General features: G+C 39.9%; 1 protein-coding gene across 11 annotated transcripts in view; it reads left to right on the top strand.

The window, feature by feature from the left end:
- Positions 1 to 229: 229 nt before the first annotated feature.
- WASF3 (WASP family member 3) overlaps positions 230 to 25,650 on the top strand; it is a 65,600-nt gene continuing 40,179 nt past the window's right edge. For 2 of the 11 annotated variants that reach the window (XM_086881717.1, XM_086881711.1), the window contains exons 1-4: positions 273 to 381; positions 4,329 to 4,368; positions 17,835 to 17,925; positions 18,649 to 18,745. The gene's annotated coding sequence lies outside the window, so the exon portion shown is untranslated. Of the gene's footprint in view, positions 382 to 4,328; positions 4,369 to 15,821; positions 15,898 to 17,834; positions 17,926 to 18,648; positions 18,746 to 22,812; positions 22,922 to 25,650 lie in introns of those variants that run through there. The other 9 variants (XM_086881715.1, XM_086881709.1, XM_086881714.1 and 6 more) reach the window with 8 other exon arrangements.

Raw genomic sequence — 25,650 nt, 5'->3', positions numbered from 1 at the left:
AGAGACGAGAGGATGAAGGGAGAGATGTATGGATGAGGGAGGGAGCGAGGGATGGAGGAGGGACAGAATCTCCATCCCCCGCGTCCGGCCGCTCGCCAGCCCCAGGTAGGGGCCGCTGATTGACAGCTGTCCCCGCCCCCTCGGCGCTCTCATTGGCCGCTCTCCACGCCGATCAGCGTTCGGCGCCGCCGGGCCCTGCTCCCCATTGGCGGGCTCCGCCCCGCCCCTCGCGCACGAGCCATAAGGGCGATGAGGGGGCGGGGCCCGCGGCTGAGGGGGCGGGGCGGCGGCGGCTTAGCCCGCGAAGGCGGCGGCGGCGGCGGCGGCTGGAGCGCTGGAACGGCGGCGGCTGGAGCGGGATGGAACGGAGCGCGGTGTCAGGTGGGTGCGGGGCTCTGCTCCAGCCCCCCGCTGCCATCGTGCAGGGAGGCAGGGCGGGCGGGCGGCGGCACCCAGAGGGTCCTTTCCCCGCCTGTGAGGAGCGCGGAGGGGGAGCAGCCGCTCTTTAGCGGTCTCCAGCCTGCGGGGATAATCCCGGCGCTGCCCTGCGGGAGCCCCCTTTCTCCTCCCGGCCGCGGCGGGGGCGCCGGCGGGTCGCTCCGGAGGTGCTGGCTGTGCTCCGCTGGCCCGGGCTCAGCTGCCCGTCCTCGGGCCCTCTCGCCTCAGCTTTGTTCCGAGTCCTCCCACCGGCCTCGGCCCCTCGCCGCGGCCGGGGGGAGGCTCCGGAGCCCTCCGTGCGCGGGGTCGGGGTCGGGCCCCCGAAGTGTTCCCCGTGTTCCCGGAGAGCTCCGTCCGGGCAGCGAGAGCACGGCGCCCATTCCCGGGAGCCGCCCGCCCTGGGGCTCGTTCCCCGCTTGTGTTCGGCCCCCGAGAGCGGCCCCCGCGGCGTGGCACCGGCGGGGCTTGCAGTGTACTGCGCTCCTCAAGTACTCAGAAATAATCGTCTTTGGCTTTGAAGGGCGCTGGGAGTCCTTGACAGCTCGGGAACTTTTAAACCCTTACCTGCTCCAGCACGTGGGGTTTTTTTTGTGTTTTTTTTTTTTTGTTTGTATTTTTTGTTTGTTTGTTTTGGGGGGGTTGTTTTGTTGTTTTGTTTTTCTGTTTCTTTTTAGTGGCATAATTGTTTTTTTCTACTTGGCTCCTAAGTGCATGTGTCGCTGAGAAGAAGCCTGGAGTCTGAGTGAGTGCAGGCGTGTGAAGACAGGGATTTATCTCAACTGCTCACTGTCTAACGCTGACCTAAAAGCAGTTAAGAAATAGTTTGTTTATGCTCTTTCTTTCTGATATAGTTCAGTAATCGCTGCAGATAACAGGAGAAGGACTGATAGTTTCAGGTTGAGCAGTAATCTGTGAAGTGGGGCCAGTGCTTGAGTGATGGGTTATTGGATACAGTTGTGAGATTCATTGATAGAAAACACTTCAAAGCACAAATGGTGTAGTGTATGTGCTGTTTGTGCAGGAATAGGAAAAAGCTGTAGTTCTTTGTACCTCTTCTGTAAACTACAGGGAATGAGGGTTCAGTATTCCCATAAGAAAAAAAATGGGGGCAAATTATCTCAAAGCAGCCAGGAGCTTTGAGAAACCTTTAATCTGGGGATGAGGAGGTTATTTTGTCTTGTCTATCATGCAAGACTGGCCTTTTTAAAACTTTGCACAGGGAATAAAAAATTGCTACATTTAGAGGAGACAGACTGTTGTTTTGACTTGGGCTGATACAGTATTTTCCATAAACTAATAGTGAGTGTACTTGAAGAGAGGAATGAAGTAATGGAATAAGGCTGCAGTTCTTATCCTCCAGTATGCTGTCCCACACTACAGAGATCTGTAGTTCAGATGCGAAATTATGTGGCCTTTAATATACTGAGGCTGATGTGATACAAAGTAATTATGCTGGAGTAGTGCTCAGGCTGGAAATCTGTGAAATTTACTGCTTACAGTGCTTGCAAACTTAAAGGATTGAAGATTAAACCCTGTGTTTGAGTGGTGGAACTTTGTTAGCTGTTATGCTACAGTCTTTTGCCTTTTTGGTTCTCATCAGAAGAAAATATGCTAAGATGGAAGGACAGTTATCTGCCCACAGGCCCCAAGTCCTTCTTAGTAAGAATTAGGATGTTTTATCTGCAGCTATTCATTTGAGACTAGGACCATACTATGTTTCCCTTAAAATGATGTGGAAACTTGATTTGTTTCCAGCTGAATTCTGGGGATGAGTTGTGCAAAGCAAACTTTTTCTGTCCCTTGCTGGAAGATTAGTTTTGTGTTTATATAGCTAGCGGCAGTATGAATGGAGTTATTAGGCAGTGAACACAGAGGTTTTGTTGTACATGAAATAATGTATAATTGAGCCAGTCCTCTTCTCATTTTCTATGGCTGTTTTCCTCAAATAAAGAGAAAATAGAAAACATTTTTTTAATCAGATACTGAAACAATAGTCTTGATTATAGTCAATAGTTACAGAAATTGAATAGTCTTTGTTAATCTTTCTATTTGTCCATGGAAGTATTAAAAATAACTTTACGCGTCAGAAATAGAATTGTTTGTGCTTAAAAAAGGTATTTTCATAGCAGGAGTACATTATTGTGGCTTCATGTTTGATTTATACAGTATAACATGTGACATTTCATAGTTAATAACAGCATAAACCTGTTTTGTTTTTCAGTATATGCCTTGTCTGTAAAACATGCCTCAAGGGATCATGATTTTAGGAGTAGCAATATAAACTCCTTGTACATCAGCTACTCTTTGGTGTGCCTACTTTAGCTCAGGTTTATTTACTTTATTCTTCAGTGAGAAGGTACATGCCATTTACTTTTCTGAAACAAGAATAATGCTGTCTGCAATCAGTACTGCTGTATGGAGGAAAGAGAAGGAAAAGCTATCGTCTGACAGATGATGGAGTGTTTTGAAGTGTCTTATACAGTGATGAGAAGGACAGGGTTTCTGAAAAGCTAACCACACCAGAGCAGATACTTCGGTGAAGAATTCTAGAAGAGCTGATGGTGGCTGAGTGTTTCCATCACTGTATTGATGTCACCTGGACAGTGAATTAGCTTTCATGCCTTTGCAAGTCTTCGTTTTTTGATTAAACTTCCTGCATGAACAGTCACATCTTAGTGTGTCCTCTTTGTCCTTTTGAGCAGTCTCAGAGCACTGTCTTCCAGAGTTCTCTTGACTGCTTTGTGTGAGGAAAGAGCAAAAAACACTGTTGCAGATAATTTCTGTCTGCTCTTGCAGGCCTGTCTTTAGCTGATGTGTACTTAATGTTGTCTTTTAACTGCACTGGAATCTAATACAGGTTGTATACAACTCCTCTTGGACTTTCCAGTTCAAATGGGATGTGTTATTATGTGTTATTACTTCCTGGCTCATATCCAGCTGGTCCAGCTAAAATTATTAGGCAAGTTGTGGTCATTACTTGTGTTTTTATTTTGTTTTTGCTTACACTGCCTGTAGCTCAGGATCCTATGCATCACATGAATTGCATTACTGGTGTAAGTCACTGACCAGGCTGTGCGTGCCCAGAGGGTTATGATACTAAGTTCTGTTATTTATCTCAATAGCAGAAATACATTATTGTACAGTACTGATGGGGAGCAGTTGGTTTTGTCAGGCTAATTTCTTAGTTCTCTAATCTTAATGGCATTCAGTGTATGGAGATCATTGATAGGATCAGATTACACACGTCTTCCAGCGTAGGATAGAACTGTACTTCGTATTCGGAAGCTTCCCTGTACAAGGAGTATGATGAGATGTAGGCTGTCACTGCTTATTCTCTTAAAAGAAAAGGTGGAGGTAGAGGGTGACTATTATCTTCTCTGTGTGGAAGGCTCACATACAGAATACCTGCAATCTAAGAAAAATCAGTATTTTGACCGACAATTAAATTGAAGCACCTCGAGCCTTAGTGCTGTAGCAGAACTGCCATAGCACTTATATTCTCTCCTGAGAACTTGGTCTGCCTTTAGGGGTAATAATGATAATAACCTCAAATTATACCAGACTTATTTGTTAAATTTTTAACAAAATGTTTTCCTTCACATTTAACTATTACTTAGATCTAAGCCAGCCTTTGTTAAAAGCTGTTGAAATGTTGTGTTGGGTTTTCTTAACCGATAAAGCACAGTTGTTTTTCACCCCTCTTGGAAATTCAGATAACTGAAATATTTTTAGCTACTGATGAATGTAATTTCTTCAGCCACAAGAAGAACCAAAATTTTTGTGAAGAAATTAAGAATTTTTTACGAACAGCTGGAGATCAAAGTGACAGCCTTTGTGCTGATTTAAGCTGCAAACTTGGAGCTTATCTTTGGTTTCTTTATTTTTGGCAGGTGAGGTAGCTGGAGAATCATTTGAAGGCTTCTAAGTATGGTAAATATTTGTTGGATTTGCTGGTTTTTATTTGCGTTAAGCACTTCTAGGTGTCTGGAATTTCAACATGTTATGAATTAGTTTTTCCTTTCCCATACTGAAATATTCTGCCATTGAACTGATGGTGTTTTCTGGGTCTAGAAATGAACCAGACTGTATGAAGATTTTTTTTTTGAGACTCTCTCAGTTCAACAGAATTTTAGTAACTCCTTGAAGATTCTTGGAGCCCCTTCCTATCTAGCAAATATAATCTCTTTTTTCTAACAGAGAATTGGTAGCCAAATTCAGTGATAGGGGACAGTGTGTGTTTCTGTTAAATGTAAAGCATAGTATGCCAGATGTATTAAATATTTTGGTTTTGAGTATTCATTATACTCATGCCACTTGCATGCTTGAACTGATTTACTCTTTACAATTTTCAAGTATATGTTTTAGAGGCAGAAAAATTGAGTATTATTCAGTACTTCAGCTGATGAATCCCAGGTTTCTTGGGCATATTCACAGTGGCAAACCACTTTGCTTGTAACAAGTAATAGTTGGAGAGCTTCTGTATGTAATGGGTGATGCATAATACATCAAAACAGGTTAATAGTATCCAGTGCATGTTGGAATTGATTTCTTGATGTTGGTTTTGAAATCCCATAGTTGAAAAGGTCAGTATGAAGTGATGCTGAGGAAAACCGTTCATCTGCTATGGATTTGGCTTTGTCCTAACAGAGCAACAGGCAGCTGTGGGGATTAATGTGCTAGAAGACAAGGCATGAAAAGCTTGTTTTATTTTGAAACTTTAAACAGCCTGTGGAAGCACTTATTTGAGAAGTTCTTCTGCCTCATTACATGTGAATGGATAAATGAAGTTTCAACTTGTGAATTAGAAGGGGGGCTTTAGTGACAATGTGGCTTTTTAGTTTGTTTTTCTGCAGCAGTTAGGTTTTGCTGATGAGTTTTCTATAGAATGTTGAAATTCTCTGCAACTTATATCAGCACAGGTTTACTGCAGAGTTATTTCCTGGGAAAGTAGTATTTTTCTTTTTGAAGCCTGGCTGCTGCTTTGAATGCTTAAACAGCTGCAAACATGGACCAGAACACATCACTTCAAATGAAGCCTTTGATTTCATGCTGACTTTGAAGGCTCTATTGTATCAATGTTTTCTGCACGTGGAATATTGAAGTTTCTGCTGACCTCTGGAGCTGGATTGGAGCTGCAGTTAAATCTTAAGTCATATTTAAAGAGGATGTCTTGGTACAGTGATACAAGTTGCTTCAGGTTATTTAACTGAATAGTAGGAGAAAGGTATTTGCATTGCTAGACAAGCAGCTGTGAAAGCCATGTGCTTTCTATCCACCCTTCTTTTGGCAGAAGGAATCAGGAACTAGCATTTCAGCAGCTTTTTTTTTTTTCCCTAGATAGAGGAGATCCTGTCTCCTTCTGCTCAGTCAGCTTGCTTCTCTTAAAACTTTCTCTTCCAATCCTACAGTCTTGTTCATGTTCACTGTAGCAATCACTGTGTGTTTCTAGCAAGAGTTGCAAAGCTTGGGCATGGTGTGATGCCTTCCAGAGGAGTGCCTGAGAATGTGCCAAGGTATAATCTTTCAGCCCTCATATGAAGTGTAGCTATTATAACATTTACCTCTGTCATCAAGCACTGCTCATGCTCTTGTGGACTTTGCTGAAATTTCAGGAATCCTGTGATTCCGAGTGGGTAGCTCCACACAAACACACGCTGAATATTAGCTCAAGCTAATAGTTCAAGCTGTTCATGCTGTGAAGACATGTCTAATTGCTGAATTTCTGTATTGGATTTGCACTGAAAATGACAAGAGAAACTTCCATGTTGGTGGACTAATAAGTGGTTTTCAACCTTAATATGACCTTAACCCTTTTAACCTGGAATATCTGCATATGAAATACTACTGTAACATCATTGGGATTCTGATCTTTTTTCTAGACTACTTGCCATCCTACTGAAAGAGGTGTGTGCTTTGTGAAATGTTGTTCTGGTTGCTGTACTAACAATTCTGGGGGCCTTGAAGCTTGCGTGGATCTGCAGCTTGGTGTCATGCTTGGTTGCTCAGCTGGCTGAAGCATTGTCTGACTAATTGGAATGATGCTGGAGCACGTTTAGCAGTCTTTGGTAATTTCTGTATCTTGGAGGGTGATGGCAAGGTTCTGTTCAATGGGATTTAGCGCTCTATTTGCAAAACTGGGGAGAGGCACATAATACTCCGCAGCTGGGACAAAATTAAGAACTTCTGTTCTCTTAGCTGCTTGGAATGGACTAAATATTTTACATTGCTCAGTAAATTGGTCCAGTTACTATTTCTGTGAGTTATTAATGAAGGACAGAGTCAAATATTGTAGCAGATTGAACCCTCATCTTAAACCCCTGGCTTTCTGAAATGTACAGAAATAAATCTTATGTACTATACAGTCCAATCTGCATGTTTCTGTTAGCTATTTTGTCTCTTAATCTGAAACTATTGGGGCAGCAGTGAAATAACCACCTTTATTGGGTCTGTAGTATTACTGCTGCCCGTAACAAAGGCTGCTGAAGTGAAATCTTTTGCCTTCCCTCCCTGTTCTGTGCTTTAAAATGAAGCTGTTAATGTTTTGTGTGCCACTTCCTCATTTACATTTTCTGTTCCACTTCCCGTTGCTGCAAACTCTCACTGATGTGTTTTTTTTCTGGTCTTTTACTTCCCTTCAAAACTCTCTTCTATATCCTAGTATTCCCTGTAAAAAAGAAAAACATGATGAACTTCTGCTTTGTGTCATTTCTAGTAAAACCCACAGATGCCTTATTTTTGGAAAGTGAAATACTTGGAGATGTAAACAAACTAAACCTCAACTAACCACAACAAAAACCCTTCCCGGTTGCCACATGCGTCCCTGAAGAAATTTAAAATGGAGGGAAGTAGATGCAAGACATGAAGTGTAAATCCTTGCCAAATGTAAATCCTTCTTCCCTTAGCTAAGTGAACTGCTTACTATCAAATTTCTTTAAGCCACAGAATGTTGTTTTTGGCAGGAACATCAGAAAGAGTTTTCTTTCTTTTAAACAGTTGTTGTTTGGAAAACAAGCATATGTTTGGCATCATCATGGATTTCCAAAAGAGGAAAAAGTGATTTTATTTTCAAAACATATAATAGAACTGTATTTTCAGCAGAATCAAATGTTAAATGCTTCTGGAAGCTTAAATATAATAGTGTGTCCATGCAGTTGGTTGTCAAGGTTGAAACAACAAGCGCAGTTAGTCCCGAAGCCGCTAAATGCTAATCCAAGCTTGGCAAGTGTTTTTCTCAGCCAAATGAACTGAGGCAATTAGAGAGGCACATAGGCAGCCTGTACTAATCAAATTTTTTAAACCAAACTTAACTGTTCAGGTTCAGATATAAAAAATATAGCCTCATTTTCTACTTTTGGTAATGGTGGTGTTTAAGACCCTAACTCCAAATATGTAGTTTGAGTATCCCCACTATTATTCATCTTGGTGGAATTACTGCTGTTAATGCTTTTGAATATGGAGCTTTAGAAAGTACACTGAATTAGGTTTTGTGAACTTAAGGGGTGATAGCCTAAATAGTGAACAGCTTTGATTTGTTGGTCAAAGATAACTTTCTTCATGGCTCATCACAGAACAATAAACATAGGATAGAGCAGTCTGGGTTACTCAAAGAAGTTTGTCTAGGTTCATTCAGTTGTAGGGATAGGCTAAGAAAGGTGAAAAATTATGTGCTTTAGCATTGGGTGGGAAACATCAGGGAGATTGAACTGTGAGAGTGAGAAGTATGGGTGTTGAATCTAGAGGAATAAAACTAGTGAATTTAATTGAGGGTTACTGGGGGTTGCTATATTCTATTTAAGATGTTTAACCTGATATTTTAGAGCTGAATTATGGAGGAAACTTTGAAACAAAAGCTTATCTGAAATATGAAGCTGGAAGGACAAGTATTCTTTTGTCAGAAGTGTATTTTTGAGGCTTCTAAATCCACTTTGAAGAAAATACTAAAATAAATATAACTGTAGGAAGATAAGACTGTAGGAATAATTGAATTCCACTGCGGATTAGTTAATTTGCATTATATTAGTAGGGTTCTCAAAAATATGCATTCCATACTTTTTTTTTTCTCATTTCTGCAGGTGTATAATGAAGTGTTCATCCTCTTTTCTTGTTCAAAACATATAGGACTTGATTGGAATCAGATTCTTACTGAGTATTAAAAGAAGAATAAACTTGGCCAAAGTGGGAACCTTAAGCAGTATTTTTTTTGTAGGCTTGAAACTTCTGGTGATTCTGGATATAAGAGAACATGACCTATGGAACAGCTGGCTCATAAGTAGTAGTTTTGTTCTAGAACAGACTTATTTACATGTTAACTTGGTAAGAGGCCACTCCTAAATAAATGCCTTTCTCAAGGGCAAAATATTTCTATAATGTTGTTATACTTGAAAATGAGGTAGTTGTGAAAACATAGGATATTGAAAGTGTTGGGGGCACTCACCTCTAAAAAAAAGTGTGATTCCCATGGTAATCTGCAGCAAGGTTTTCTGCAACAACAAAGCCAGTGTGCAGCTGCACAGAAGGAAACACTGTGTCATTTGAGATCAGGTGATAGTTTTAAGTGGTACTTTGTAAAGGAGGCTTTGAAAAAGTACCAAAACAACAAACCCCAAACATCAACAAAAACCTCCAGACAAACAAGGTTTTACATCTTCTTGGATAATCTGTTTTAGTTCATTGTGCTTGATGTGGAATTTGGCAGAGGTTTCATAACCTGTAATAACATGAATGGCTGGCTCAAATGATTGTGGTGCTCACACCTCCTCAGCACATTCTGGTCACAGAGGTCATTTGTGAGGAGCTACATGAGCATTTCAAACTGAGGTCTGGTGTGTTAGAAGAGTAAAGGCAACAAGTTCTGCATCTGGTGTGGCTTTAATTGCAGTCTTCCACCCATCTGCAGTGCATGTGCTGGTGCTCTTTGAACTAAAGCTTAATGCACTGCATATCAGTAGTTTTAATTGAGCCTCCCAGTTTGGTTGTACTTTATTCCTGTACCGCTCTCTTGCCAGCACCAAGCAGCTGTTAAATGAAGAGGGAAAGAGGAAGCCATGTGTCACAGCTGTACAGCTCTGGCCCTGCTTTCTGGGAAGTGAAGCTGTTGTTCTTCAAAGCATTGTGTGGTTTCTGCTTTTTTATATGGAGGTGGGAAGAGGTGGATTTGAGCTTGTGCCAGGCTTCCTGCTGTCTTTTCTCTCTTCCCATCCCAGAATGACATGGTCAGTAATAACCAGAATGTCTGGTTGCTTCCATTTCCAAATGTGAGCTGCACATTGCTCTGGAGCTGTCAGCTGCTGCCTGGGCAGACATGGCATTGCCCTGCGACCTGGCATGTCTTCTTTCCTGTGACACATCCTGTGCCTCCACTCCTGCCTACATAGGGTTAAACAGAATAGCTGCTCTTCAAATTAAAGAAAATTCTTGCATGTTTATTGGCAACCCATGTCTTTCCGCAACCAGTTGCCACATTAAATGTTTATTTTTTTTCCCAAAAGTCAAGATATTTTGCATTTTACGTGATGTAAATCTGTACTTAATTATTGGAAATCTAAATTATTTATAGTTTTCAAAATGCTAATAGAGGAAGGCAAAATTGAAATGGGTATTTTCTGGTTGTTGGAAGACTGAGGAAGGGATGCAGACAAGAAATCAATCCAGAATAGGATAATTGACCTGCAGTCACATTATTATGGAGAAATCTGAGATGTATATATTGTGTGTATTAAGTAATTTAGGTTTTCTTTGTGGTCACATCACATCTTCATTGTTTCTAAATCTTAGTGGAAATTACTTTGTAAGATTCTGCATTTGTGGCAGCTGACTGCCTCTTCTTCCTTCCCCTCAACAGAAAATACTAAACATGGCTGTGAGTATCATTGTGAAGTAATCTGAAGGATAGGATTTATGGGAATATGTAGTGGGAACAGGTAAAACTAGTCTCATTAGTTAGTATCAACTGTGTGGTGTTGAATCTGATGGTAAGGCAGTTGATGACCTGGATGGGTTATGTGATTAGGATAATGAAGTTGATATTTTTCATTACGCATGTTAAAAAAAGTATTTTAAAATTCCTTTATATGAAAACAGGTCTTAATTAAAACCATAAAAATACCATGGTAACAGCAGTCATGATGGTTTTAAGCCACTTCAGCCTTCTTTTCAAAAGAAAAACTGGACTTTACTTCTGGATTTCTGGTGATTTGTTTGATCTTCCTAAACTGCTAAGCTCCTCTACATTGAGTGAGATTTGAGGTCACAGATCCATGCAAAACTGCATTAGTTTAACTGGCTTATGAATAAGAATGTTTATAACAAAAAAGACCCAAAAGAAACAAGCAAAACGGCCTGTTGTATCTGTTCCTTTAAAAACAGTAGGAGGGAGGGGAAAAAGCCCCTAGAGAAGTTGGGATAGACCTGAACCATGTAGCTAATGTTAAAGTATGTCAGTCTCTTTCAGGAGCAGCTTTCCAGCTGGGATATAAAATGGAATAATTCAGTACATAAGTTTCACCTGTTAAAATGCTTTAATTTCTGTCCCTCCTTTCTCACCCACCTTACTTCTTTACATAATAATGTCCTTGATTGAACCCCATAGATCAGCTGTAAGGAGTCATTAAACTGTTTAATTGCATTGAGTTTTAATTTTATAAATAGTGGCTCTTTAATGATTAATCTGTATGGTACCTATGTCTGTTTGAAAACAATTTATATGCTTTTTGAGACTTTAAAATTGGGAGAAAACCTCACACTTCTCACAAGTACCTTTCTAGTGATAAAACATACTGGTTTTATGTATATAGAGATTTGTATCTGTAGGTACATTGCAGTAAAACTGCAGTATTACCTACTTGCATACCTAAGCATGTGCATGTGAGAGAGCTGTTTATGAGAACAGAATATTTCAGCTGGAAGGCACTTACAGTCCTCATCCAGTCCAACTGCTTGAGTGCTTCAGGGCTGACCAGAAGTTAAAGCGTGTTGTTAGGGATGTTGTTCAAACACCTCCTAAACTCTGCCAAGGGTTGAGGCATCAACCACCTCTCTAGGAAGCCTGTTTGAGTGTGTGACCCCCTCCCTTGGCGATGAAACACCTCTTACTGCCCAGCCTGAACCTCCCCTGGTGCAGCTGTGAAGCATTCCCATGTATCCTGTCACTGTGTCCCAAGGAGCAGAGCGCAATACTTCCCTTTACACATACCTTCCTCAGGAGGCTGTGGAGAGCAAGAAGGTCACTGCTCAGCCTCTGTTCCTCCAAACTAGACAAACCCAAAGTCCTCAGCCGCTCATTACAGGACTTTTCCTCCCAGCCCCTTCTCCAGCTTTGTTGAACCCCTCTGGACACATTCAAGCACCTTCACAACCTTTGTAAATGGTGTAGCTGGGAACAGCAGACAGTCCTTGAGCTGAGGCCACACCAACACTGAATGCAGCAGGACAGTCCCCCCTTTTGCCTGGCTGGTGATGCTGTTTGATGCATCCTGGGATGGGGTTTGCCCTCCTGTCTGCCACGGCTCACTGCTGACTCAGACTGAGCTTCTGGCCGCCATGTACTCCAGATCCCTCTCCACAAGTTTTTACTTACGTCTGTCATTACTTTGTCCCAGGTGCAAAGTCCAGCATTTGGACTTGTTAAACTTCATGCTATAAATGATAGCCCAATGATAGTTCCAATAGTCCCAGTCTGTGTAGATCCTTCTACAAAGCCCCATGACACAATAACAGGAAAGGTGACATTTTTTCCGTATACACAGTCCTCTATATGCAAAGCATTATTCTGTCTGTTTGGGTGAAGGATGTGCCTTCTGTTCTCCAAACATTAAATCTGAGTGCTCTTAGGTTTTTTCATTTCTCTTTCACCAACAAGCTGTGGGGGAATTAGCCGTGGAGTGGTGTGAGAAGTTGCTTTCAGCTAGATCCAGATGTAAAAAATATGTCTTGGCCCTGAATGAGGTGTGCTAGAGAGAGCAGCTGCTTGCTTGATCCAGGCTGTGACCATCTGCATAATTCTGATTCCATGGAATTGAAGTTGGCTGTCAGCTACGGTAGTGCTGAGTCGTTCAGTAGGACCTTGGTGCTGCCTTCTTTGCCGTTGTATCTCTTTATTGGTGTGGTATTTTTTCCCCTTTTTAAAAACCACATCAGTTCTGTTTAATTTCCCCTTTTTTTTTTTTTTTTTTTCCCTGGACATTCTGAAGTCTACTAGATTTCATTTATCAGTCTTGAGGTGTCTTACTTGTGGTTATATGGGTGTGTATATGGTATTTTTGGCTAATGCTTTTCAGTGGAGTTCTGTGGCCTGTGCTGATTCATTCTTCCTTTACTCTGCCACTTTTCTCTAACATATGAAACTATAGGGTTGAAACATATGAAACTGTAGGGTGCAACCTCTACATGACCCTCTACTAGTTCTGGAGAAGTATGAGTGAAGAAAATCTCAAGATTTGTCCAGCACAAGGTGAGATCTGATATTTGATTTGAATGTCAGCTGTTAATGACCTGACAATATTTTTGGATTGATTTTGTCACCAAATTCAGGTATTTTAATGAAGCATTTATCTTGAAAGTCACAGCACCTAGCCTTGGACTAATCCCCTTAATGAAACCACAGGTTTTCTGTCTGGAGTACTTACACAAAGCATCTGTCTAGATGTTCATGATTTTTAGCAGTGTCTGCTAAAAACAAGAAGTGAGGTTGAATGCTCCAGAAAGTCGAATTTAAGGGACCTTTCTATTTTAAGGAACATATTCTTGAATTTTAGTAACTGAAAAACCGTGCTATGTAATGCTGGGTGGGTAACAACTGAAATTAGAGATGCTGTCTGCCGAGGATGACCCATTTTTAGTGCTGTTACATGGGAGTGGGGATCCACTTAAGTAAAGCCATCAACATTCATTTTGTGAAGCATTAGGGAGACATCTCTACAGGCTAGGAGTGGAGCTAGGAGGGAGCTCTTTTTGTTACTTTGTAAGGATGTGTACTCTGACTTTCTGGAGAAGATGGCACAGCTGTATTGGGAGAAGGAGCAGGCTCATAGTACAGAAGACTTGTACTGTGATACTAGGTTTGTTATCTGTGAAGAATTTAGGGATGGTGAATGTTGCCAGCCAATCTTTTCAAGTGTTTGAAAATATTTTGGTATTGATATCCCACCTGAAATCTGTTCATTCTCAGAGGTATTGGCCTTTTGTCTTTCCTGGTGGTAGAAGAACCCTTTATTTTTGTATCAAAGATAAGAGAGCTACTTCCTGTCTCTTGTGGTTGGTACTAGTAACTTGTGGTATAATCTTTGTTTGGCTTCATTTGCAGTAAAAAGTCAGTGCTGACCGTAAGAAGAGCGCATAGTGCTGGGCAAGCCTCTTTCTGAGACACCAAAGAGGTGATAGATGAAGGGATGGTCATGCTTCTTTCCAGCGAAGAATGTCTTGACAAACCACTGCTGTTACTGGCTGGCACGTAGGCTTGATGGGCTGGCTTTTGTGGATTGCAAAATCTCTGAAGATCAAGTGTTTTACCTCAGATAAATTCCACAGAATGTTTAGGATTTTGCAAGCCTGCTGTTTAGATGGGTGTCCTCTGTCCAGTACTGAAGGACTGCTGTACTCAGTCAAATAGTGAATATATATGTGCTGTAATCCCACAACTGAAATGGAATAAAAGAGACACCAGGTACTCCACACAGGCTGGATATTTTTATCTGTCTGTGCTATGAAGAAAAACTCCAAGAGCTTGAACTTGTTTGTTCTTTGGAAGGAATTGATGGCAAAGGACACACTGGGTGCTGCGATTAAGTCTGACTGTCAAAGTGGCTCTCAAGAAGATGCAGAGTGGGAAATAGTCCCTTGAGGACTTGTCAAAGGGCAGATTGCTCTCTGCACTCCAAGTACAGTGTTTATCCCAACTAATTTTGCACTTCTGAATGCTGTGGAGACTTAGAGTTCAGACTAGACAGCAGCAAGTGAATGTTTAATTAAAGACCACCTGGAAAACATGAGTTGCAATGTATTTATGCTGCTCCTGTTCTGTGTCTGAATTTAAGACTTGGGTATGAAACAAGTCTAGTTTAAAGATAAGGAACTTCTGAGTTGTCTTGATCAATCTCATGAAAGCTGCTTAGGATGTGCTACTGAGAGCACATACATAATTTTAAGTAATTGATTGTATGTCTCTTACAGAAAAGCCCCCATCCCACTGTAGGAGTACTTGAGATCAGGGGGAACCTAACCACTAACTGATGTGTGGTTCTGCTCTTTGAAGACTTCAGAACCTGTGTTTTCCAAATGTGTGTCTCAGAGTTACAGTAGTTTCTAAGACTGAGTTTCATGCTTTTAAGATGGAATACATGCACAAATTTAACAAGGCAGACCAGTACTGAAGTTATAAACAACTTCCTTTCTTGTGTGTATGCATAGGTATGGTAATGCAGTTGCTTGAATTCAAACTGTAATGGTAAGCTTTGGGTCTCCATATATGAAAACATGTTTTAAAAACCCTCCCCACATCCCAGAAAGCAGACTTCAAAATAAAATCCTTTTTTCACCATTTTCATGATGACCTGCCATTTGGATACTTTTAATCCTCAATCTGTGTAAAAGTTATGTCTTGCATTAAATCCTTTATGTTTTTTTCCTGTGGATTTCTGAAGTAATCCTCTGTGTGCCATATAGCTTGTTCTTCAAATTGCTTGCCTATAATAGCCTCATTTCTAGGAGTTTTGTTTAGAAAGCTTTAAAACATTGATTTTAAACAAAATTTAGCTGGATTTAAATTTCTTACCAGAAGTCACTGTTACACATTCTGCATGTCTAAGTTCTTATTCTGTTGAAACTGTGTAGTACTTTATGTAATTTAGTCAGTGAATGCGTCAAATGGGGCACTTGGCAGAGGAGTCAGTGATGTACTTGATAATGAGAATCTTTTCATAATGGCTTTTGTTGTTTGTTTTTTTTTTCCTCTTGAGGATTTCATGGGAAAGAAAGAATCCATTCAAAAGGGAATGTGTGTGTTTTCACAGTTGGGCGGTAGATAGGTCTTGCTGGACTGTTAGTGGTGTACCAAAACATATTTTCCTTTCTGTATCTTGTGTTTTCATTATAACTATGTATCTTAAATGCTGAACACAAGGAGAGTCCAACATTTTATTGGCTTATCCTGGGCCTCTTTCAATCTTCTACTTAAAAAAAAATACATATGTATATCTCAAAAATCTGAATACAGAAAAAAGATCTAAAACGGCTTGACATTGACCACATCTTGATGTTTTTATTTAACCAGATAAGGATTTATACTGAAATATATGTCAAGATAGTTAATTTGATTTTATTTTGCCGTGAAAGCTGAGATTTGTCCTCATGGTGTGGTAATTCTCAGCTTGCTTTCCATCCCTGTATAGGTCTCATATTGTTGAGTGAGGAGTTCTTTCATCACAGGATGGACTGAGGGATCCTGTTTGTGGTGCAGCGCTGCAGGTGGGGCATAGATGTGAATGATGGAAGTGGTAAACTGCAGCATGTGAACAAAAACGTGCAGCTCATGTAGGGAACTGAGCACTTCATAAGGTGCCTTTGCTGCTGAGGATAATGTGGTGTGTGAATACATTCTCAGCCACCCTGGTAGTACTAGAGGGTTTAAGATCTATATAAAGTTTCAGTCACCTTGTACTGCAAGTGTTCTATGATGTCTGTTCTGTAGTGTTTTTAATATAGTGCTGTTTGCTCTAAAGCAGATTTACTGTTTCCTGAGCCACAGGCTTACTTAAATCTCTGCTGGTTGAAATCACAGAATCACAGAGTGGCCTGGGCTGGAAGGAGTCTTAAAGAACATCTAGGTCCAATGCCATTGCTATGGGCAGAACACTTTCCACTAGGCCAGGCTGCTCAAAGCCCCATCCAAGCTGGCCTTGAACACTTCCACTGGGCAATCCATTCTCAGCACCTGCACAGTGAAGAATTTCTTTCCGATATGTAACCTAAACGTACCTCTTTCAATTTAAAACCATTCCTTCTTGTCTTTTCATTACACATCCTTGTGAAAAGTCCATCTCCAGCTCTCTTGTTGGTCTCTTCTTGGTACTGGAAGTTGCTGTAAGGTCTCCCTGGAGCCTTGCAGGATCCTGTCTTCATAGGACAAGATGCTCTAGCCCCTCTAATAATCACTGTGGCCCTCCTGGGGTCCCTTCAGCACATCCACATCCATCTTACGTTAACTTGGGCTAATAGGGTCCTGTCTGACACAATATAACTGGGATTGGGAAGCTGTGTTTGGAAGGCACTTTCCCCATACAGTACACTTGTCCTGGTAATGAGATCATGAATGAATTGTATGTATGTGAGCCTTTATAATGTGTCTCTTTAAAAGTTTTTTCTCTAAGCACATAAACGCCTAAGTGAGGACCAACACCCTGACAAACTGGGAGGATTTTTGTGAGCAAGTTAACTAGAGGACAACATTTTATTTGGAATGGGTGGTTACTGCACCAGGGCTTAGTGGAATCAAGGTCTGGGCACCTTAAAGCTGTGCTCTTCTGAGTGAGGATGAAGGAGAGTGAGCAATGCAGGTGGTGACAGTGAGCAAGCAGGACACTGCTGTCTTGCCTTTGAGAAATCTGTGTGGTGACTTCAACAGTGTCTTGCTTTTATAGATGCTTTGTCTTTCTTATAAATCTCGGTTTATAATTGTGTCCTTGAGATAGAGGTTTTTTCCTCTTGTAAATTTTAATTGTCTAAAATATTTAGGCAAGAAAATGTGTAATAGCACCCTCTAAAAATATGGTAATAGTATCAGCCTCCTTTAAGCAAGTGATCTGTTTTAGAGATCATTTTAATACAGTTCTTGCAGAAAGGGCATTTATATTTTAATTGCAAAAAGACCTTAATTTATAAAAAATTAGTGTATGACTAAATGCTAATCTGTAAGTCACAATATTCTCTTGATGCTAGGAACTATAATAGTTTCATGGAAACATCTCACTACTTAATTTTTGCAAGAGATTCTCATTGCTTTTTTTAGTCCATTTTAGTGGGTTTCTGTTCAGTAATATTTAATTTGCTGTGAAGAATCTCAGAGGGATTTAAGCCTGCTGTTTTATTGTGCATTACTGTAGGCCGTTACCTCATTTTTCCATCCCCACAGTCTTCAAGTGGGTAAATGTTACTTTCTCTGCTGATCTTTCTATTTAAAAATTGATTATAAAATAACACAAGCTATTTTGTTACCTTGAAAAAAATTAAGCTGCATCATGAAATATTTAGCACAAAACAGTTAAAACTCTCTGGGTTCTCCTCATGCATATTTTACTAAGTTTTTTTTTTTTTTCAGCTGATCACTGAACTGAATCCCATTTTTAATGCATATTTTTAATTATTCTCTTACTGAAAGACTGAGTTTAAAATGTCTTTGTTTGCAGAAAAAGCCACCTGAGTGTACCAGGAAGTTAGAGAGCAGCTGTCATCTCAAGCACGTAAGCAGTACGGACATTCTGCACTCCTTTTTAAATGGTAAGTTCTTCAAGAGAGCTCTTACTAAACATTCCTTGTTACTTACTTTGCATTTGTGTGAATCTACAAATAGCTTTGAAGACTGTGATAAGTCCCTCAAACTGAAGACCAGTGATTAATTTTGGAAACTTGTCCAGAAGGTCTTGAGGTAGCCTGGAGAAGGAGGTATATATTTATGTGATGTTGAAGATGTGCTGTATTAGGCCCTGAAAAAAAATGTCATAAGCATTGCCCACCCAGGAGACTGGTAGCATTTAAATACTAATCTTATTGTGTAGAAAATGGAAATAAATTTACTTTATTCATGGTTGTTCATGAGATACTGGATTTATAAATTTGCAGCTGTTAATTACTTTTACCCTGTATAATCTGTACTTTGTTGATGTATTGTCTAAGAGATTTAAACTAAATCTGCTGAGGTTGAATGTTTGTTTGTTTGCATCAAAGTGCAACGGATAATAAAAGATTTGTATTTATTGATATTAAACTAGCTTTGTGGGGAAATATTTCCCTGCCCCCAATCAGTCTCAGCTGCCACACTCAACTCCAGGGACCTTTAGATGAGGACTATCTGTTGCATTCCTGGAAGTGTAGCATTTCCCTCACTGTGTGACCTAAGAGGCGAGACACACCCGGAGATGCTAATGAAGGACTGCAGCAAAGTTCAGACAATTTTGTTACAGTAAGTAAAGCTGTTAAGTGTGTGCATATGTGTATTTACAGGGATCTGCATCTTGTTGGCATCTTCAGTGGGAGAGAGAAAGCTTTTGAGCAGGGGAGGAAGCTGAAGAGCAGATCTTTTGTTCTTCCTTCTGAGAGGGTGAGGTTAAAAGTGGTATTACTTCTTGTAGGGAGAGACTGTTCCTGCATTGCACACTACAGTGCTTCCTTTGGCAGAATCCATGGCCAGCCTTGATGCAAGGTCTCTGAGAAACAGTAAAGTATGCAGCAGTGCTTTAGGAGACTGTTGTTTAGGATACTGTTCTCCTGTGTCCTAGAGCTGCCTCTGTCTGTAACCTTGGCTATAATCCTTTGCCACACTTTTCCCCTCAGCTGAAATTCACTTAGGCTTATTTCAGTTTTGGTTCTGAGGATATGCTTGATGATACTCAAGACACTTGTCAGCATATATGTTCTGAAAGAGATTGCACTTAAAGTTAGGAAAAAGAATAATTCTGGAAAATACGTGCATTCACAGTTTCAAGTGGGAAACTGTTTTGAGGAATGAAGGAATAAGGAAGCAATATAGTGCACACAGGAGTGGGAAGGTTAAAGTAACAGTTTTTGAAGGAGAAAGGTGAAAGAGAACCCACTCTTTCCCCCTTTACCCCTCATGCATTACCCATTAAATGGAAAGGTAAATCAGTGGTTATATACTGAAATCATTTGAAAAAAGATCTTCTGTTAAGTGTCGAAAGCAGAGGAAGTGTGTCAGGGAAAGTGACACTAGTCTCCAGAAAAACCCCAAGGGGAAACCTAATGGGCATATCCAGGACTGCAAATATGCTTCACTACTAGATTACTAGATTAGAATATTGCTTATTATTTAATGAAACATTGAATGTTACAGCATTGTTACATTTCAGTTGCATTTTGTGCTGAATGGAAACGTCATTGCTTTTATTCATGGGAAGTTATAGAAATTAGTTACTACAGGAATAGGAACCTTGGTTTTGGAGTATTTTACTTTGGTTATATTTATTAATAAAGCTACAAAAAATATTTTGAGATGTTTGTTCATTCTGAGTGTAGTTTTATCAAGCATTTTCTGTTTTTTGTACAGTTTAAGCCCAACTCATGTAGAGTTTAATTGAAGTGTAAAGTGTGTAACGAGTCTGGAATTTAATACAACTTATGAGTGTATAAAGACAATGCTGAGCATACTTGAAAATATCAACTTTTTTTTAAAAAAATTAAAACCTAATTCTAGTAAACAAATTCTAATTTTTGGTTGAACATTGATCAGTCATGTATCACAAACATTCTCATTGGACATAAGATTTGGAAACTACCTTATCAATAAAATGAGAAACTTGTACTTAAAATAATGGTTGATTTCTACAGAAATGTATTATATTTTCTTTTTAAATATCCATTTAAAGAATTTCACTTACAAGTCATAATAAAAAACTTAATTCACCTGTTCTGCATGCATAGTAAGGCATTTGAATTTGAAATTAAGTTACTCATTTTGTCACTTGGATTATAGTTGTGCCTTGTCTTGCTTCTCTGGCTTTCCTTCTGTGTTTTGCTAACATAAATGCTCCAAAAAGTTGTCAGATTGATAAAACCAGTATATTAAATGTTTGTTAAAGTTGCTGATTTCTTAGAATGTCATCCATCCTCTGTGACTAGCATGCACTGGCTTTTCTAAACATCCATTACAAACCTACAACACTCCAGTACAAAAATGTCTTCCACAAGGAAAGTCAGAGAGCATGTAGTGAGGAATGAAATACCACATGCAGGGCTTGAAAACAGCCTCTGATGCTTACTAGCCCCAGCTGTCAATTCAGTAGGCTACCAGAAGAATTATTTTGTCATCACATAAAAGCTAAAATTCTAAGAAATAGACCTTTACACTTAGTCTGGCAGATAAAAATACTTTATACACATTTTGAAAACAGATGTTAAAATTATATTTGTGATTGCTGTGTGGATAATACTCTTCCAGTCTTTAGAAATACTTTTATTGGGAAAGTAACTTGGATATTTTTAGTCATGGTTAGACCAAATTTATGTGCCAAGACTTTTGCCTTTACTATCTGTCTCTTCAGTTGTGTAACCTGTATCCTGTAACCTTTGAGGCTAAATTATAGAATTATTTAATAACTTAAATGTTTGATTTAAAACAAACCATTAAGAATAGTCCCCTGAAAGAAAGAAGCTTTTTGGAATGGGGCAGATTGAATATGAAAAGTAGGTTGGGCAGGAGAGAAATAGTCACTGAAGAATAGTGGAAGGTTTTTGGACTACTTGACCAGCCAAAAGCTGCAGAGCACTAATTGCATAGCAGTGGAGCAGGACTGTGTTTTCCCAATGGTCTCGTGGGGGTGGAAAAAGGTGAAAGTGGGAAAATGAGAAAGGTGAAAGTATTTTGCGTTACAGATGGTAAAGCCATGTCCTAGTCACCCCAGGACAAGCCAAAATGATGTGGAACTGGTTTTGGGAAAGACTAACTTAAAACATGATATAGGAGTGTTCACAGATTTTGATCTTGAGCTACATGCATTTTCAATGAGCTTTTTCTTGTTTTCCGTCTGATCTTGATGTTAGGAGAAGCTGAGTATTTGGGCTTAGCTCTTGCCTGTCTGGGGTTAAACTCTTTTCAGTATGCACTTATTTATATTTTGGGCTTGACTGCATGGAGTTGAATTAAATTGCAGCCTGGCAAAATGGGCTTGATGTTAGCAAATCACTTTTTGTATTAAAAGTGGTGTCTGCCTTAGCACGCTCATCACATATAGAAATATTCTTTGTTATCACTGTCTGAGAGTGGGAAGTTTTCATTTCTGAAAATAAATGCAGTCATTGGCCTCTTCTCTGAACTTTTCTGTGATTGGCATCATAATAACTTCCCTCTGAATTATGCAGCTAGTGCACAGGGATCTGCTTGAAGATGAGGTTTAAATCTTCATTGCCTGTGCAATGATTAAATAAATCAGCTTCTAAATTTAACTGATGTAGTTAAATTACTTCTTGAACTGTGTGTAGATTAGTCTCTAATGGCTTGATTTTTTCCATATGTGCTTGTAGTCTATGTAGATTACATTGATTATTTTAAAGTGTAGTTAAGAGCAACATAAGTATTGATAGGTTTGTTACATAATTTGGTGGGGTGTATGGAAGATCCATGTAATCAAAGATAACTTTAAATTACAATCTTTGAGAATTGGAGTCAATGTGTTTGTGCCTACAGTCATCCTGTCAGTCCATAAAAAACAAACTGGTCTCCAGTGACAATGTATTTTGCTTGGTTTGATGCGATTCTCAACCTCAGGAAGGGTGCCAACAACTGCAGCATTGCCCGCTGGAGCCTCATCACAGAGATGGCAATAGCAGTCCTTTTCTGTTTAGCAGCCAGCTGGTCACAGCTGTAGTTAAGAAGTCTATTCCTCTTGGATTGGGGGATCTCATCAGCACAATGGGTTTTAAACTAATACTTGCATTTCACGGGAGAAGATTTTATCACTAGTATAACAGCAACAGCAAATTGCAGGTTTAGAGCAGGTTCACTTAAGAATCTTGTATCTTTTTTGTTTCTGTTGTTTGTTTAAAGAAAAACAAAAGCATCCTGAACATTAACATTACAGGATTTAATCCCCTCCCCTTGTTTTCACTTAAACATGTTTAGGTTTGAAGTGTACTTACTAGTGTTGTGAATGAATATCTAGGAAATCTTTTTGTTCAAGGCAATTTAATGATAGGGAATATGGAAAGTGTTTTGGTCCAGTATGCAAAATATTTTGAAACAAGCTCAAGGCAGAGTTCACTACTAGCCACTGTGGAACTGGAGGGGTGAAAATAATCAGTTGTTTTTCTTTCTTTAGAAATAGGTGCCCTAATTGATTTCAAGCTGCTTTCTTTTAAGTTTGCAGGAGGCTGCCATGATTCTACTTTTACTTGTAAATCAAACATTAACATTCAAAACTTCCTTATTTTTTATGTACAGTTTGTGTATTTCATGGAATGGGTCAGGGAAGGGACCACAGCGGGACATCTGGTCCGACCTCCCTGCTCAAGCAAGGTCATCCTAGAGCACATGGCACAGGGTTGTGTCCAGATGGTTCTTGGATGTCTCCAGTGAGGGAGACTCCACAACCTCTCTGGGCAGCCTGTTCCAGTGTGTGGCCACTGCACAGTAACGAAATTCTTCCTCATGTTCAGGTGAAACTTCCTGTGCATCGCTTTGACTATTGCCTCATCTTGTTTGGCACCACTGAGAAGAGCCTTCAAGGTGAAACAGGCTGCCCTTGAATCTGGTTGCAGCTACAAGGTAGCCTAAGCTATGCATTAAGAAAGTTTAAAATTTGTTATTAATGGCTCTTTATACTTAAGAAATAGAACACCGAGTCTTTACAGATGGCTGCCTGGTCTGTAATCTGTCAGCAAGGAAAAGCTAGGTGCATTTTCCTTGTTGTTTGGGGAGAAGTAGCATTTACTTCTGAAGGTTTGTGGAAATAGTTGACATGCTATGGGGTGTGTTGGAAAAGTTTTCATATTCAAATAAGAACACAGTCTTTGAACAGGATGCTTAACACTGCTAGTGGTAGGGGAGTTTGGAATATCTCTGGGCAGTGGGTAGGAGATGGGGAAGGAGCAACTACGCTGTCTCATTCTTTTAGTTACTGTACTCTTTCTTCTGAGAGTAAGAAACAGTCTTTAAAATCTGTCTCTGAATAGTAAATAGTTAAAATAATTAAAAAAAAAATAAGAAAAAGTTGCTGTGTAGGCACCTGGAGTGGTGAATAAGCACAAAGCAGTGGTGCTGGATGTGAAAGAGGAGATAAAGCACTAGCAGTAGGACTCTATACTATAAAGGAGAAGAAGGTTGGACTGTGGGTGTAAAATGTGGGCAGGACATCTTCTCATCAGTATAAGACTTGACTGGTTTCAGATATTTGGCTGTGGAATGCTGATTGATTCAGTTGGGAAGTATGAATGTGATCAGTTCAACATGCAGTCTAGCTGTTTACGTTTTATGACTGGTAATTCATGTAAACAGGTAAAGTGTTCTGTTCTCTATGCATTACAAGATCAGTTTGGATTAAATTTAAATTTTAGATTGAAAACGTAGAGAGAATGGTTCCTTAATTTTTTTAATGGTTTGTCCTTGATTTTATCTTAGTCTCTTGGAAAAGAAAAAAGGGACCTTCTCAATTTACCAGGAGCTGTGGGCAACTACTCCTCTTGAGATCTGATGGTACCTTTCATCAGATAAGTAACTTCTTGTTCCTGAGAAGAGAAAACTAATTTTTGTCTTGAGTTGCAATTCATGCTCCTGTTTCGGAGTATTGTGTATTTATTAAAAATGTACATATTTAATATTTCATTCTTTAAAAATAAATTTGGTCTTAAATATTTGAGTACATGCTGCATGTTTTATTTTGTAAACTAATCACAGAAATCAATGTATAACAGGTTAGCATTCACTAAAAGCATATTTTTCAGAAAGAGATGGAAAGGATACAGACATAAACTATTTATGTAGCTAAAAAGATAAGCAGAATTTGTAATGCACACATGGAATATAGTTTTTTTTCTGTTCAGTAAATTTTTTGTTGACCTACTTAGAGTTTGCTGGGATGCCTACCTGATTTTGGGAAATGTGTCAGCAGGAAGTTCCTGAAAGCTGCAGGAGTTCTGAGCTCTTTAGTGTCAGTGGTTTGTGTTCCTACCAATAAGATGGACTGTAACTAGAAAGAATGACTTTAGAGGAGCAGCTGAAGGTACTGTGTGTAATCTTGGGGAAGAGGGTACCTTACTGCTTTCTACAACTGCCTTGTGAGGGGGGTGGAAAGGGAGACGCTGATCCAGCATGTGTCAGGTGCTCAGTGACAAGACGCAAGGGAATGACATCAAGCTGCATCAGGGAAGTTTAGATTGGATGTTAGGGAAAAATGGATCACTGAGAGTTGTGGTCAAGCACTGGAACAGGCTCTGCTGGAAAGTGGTCGTGACCCCAAACCTGTCAGAATTCAAGGAGCATTTGCACAGCACTCTTAAGTACCTGGATTAACTTTTGGGTTGCCTTGTGTGGTCAGGAGCTGGACTGGACTTGCAGGCCCTTTCCAACTCAGCATATTCTATGACTGAAGTAAAATTATTATAATATGACAGTATTGGTGCCATTTCTTGTAGGAAGCAGTTGCTAGTCTTTCAGGTCTTGTTGTCTAGTCACTTGTACTTAGCTTGCTGTTCACCTACACAACTAAACACTAACTGAGTGTGAAATGGGAGTTCAGCTTGAATTGCTTTTTTTTTTTTTGTTTTTTTTTTTTTTTTATTTTGTGTTGAAGCAGATCGAGTGCTTTCACTAGCACTTCCATGCTCTCAGATATAAGGGTAGTAATTCCATAAACTGCTTTGACTTCTTTCCCCTGGATTAGATTTTTGCTGGCTTCCAATCTGATTCCAGCACAAGAAGCAGCTCAGCCAGGAGCAGCAGGTATAATAGCAGAAATGTTGAAACAGGAATGGGAAAAGGAATCCATTTAATTAAATCAAGGAGCTGTTGGCTTACAGCTGCCATGAAAAGCACAACTTTAAATGGAGCTGATGTTGAGGCAATGACTGGGTTTTGCTTCTGAGAAAGAAACATAACTGGTGCTGTGGTTGAAACATTTGTTGCTAAGTATAGATGTGATCTAGATCGAATTTCTGATGCTTCTACAGGCCTTGATGATGCTGACCAGTGCACAAGTGGCTCTTGTGCTTCTTAGCTGTATAATTGAGATGCTACTTCTTGCCTTTCTCACGTTTGGAGAGTAAATTTAATAATGTCAGGGTGTGCAGGTATTGGGTAACCTTACTGTAATGGTCTTGGTGATGCTCCTTGGCAGTTGCAGCCTTGCTAGGTTTAGGCAGTCTGTTCCTCTCTCAGTGGGTTTTAGTTGGCTCTGTTGCCAGGATGTTGCTGCGTATTTGACTGCCAGTTAGTAAGGAACACAAGATCTTTCCCAAAGATTTCCAAAGGATTGGGCGGCCAAGTGCATTATAGGGAGT

Source organism: Cyanistes caeruleus, chromosome 3 (assembly GCF_971803275.1).
Source record: "Cyanistes caeruleus chromosome 3, bCyaCae1.hap1.1, whole genome shotgun sequence".
Taxonomy (NCBI): domain Eukaryota; kingdom Metazoa; phylum Chordata; class Aves; order Passeriformes; family Paridae; genus Cyanistes; species Cyanistes caeruleus.
The sequence above is the reverse complement of the archived record's forward strand: the minus strand, read 5'-3'. Positions and strand labels throughout refer to the sequence as shown.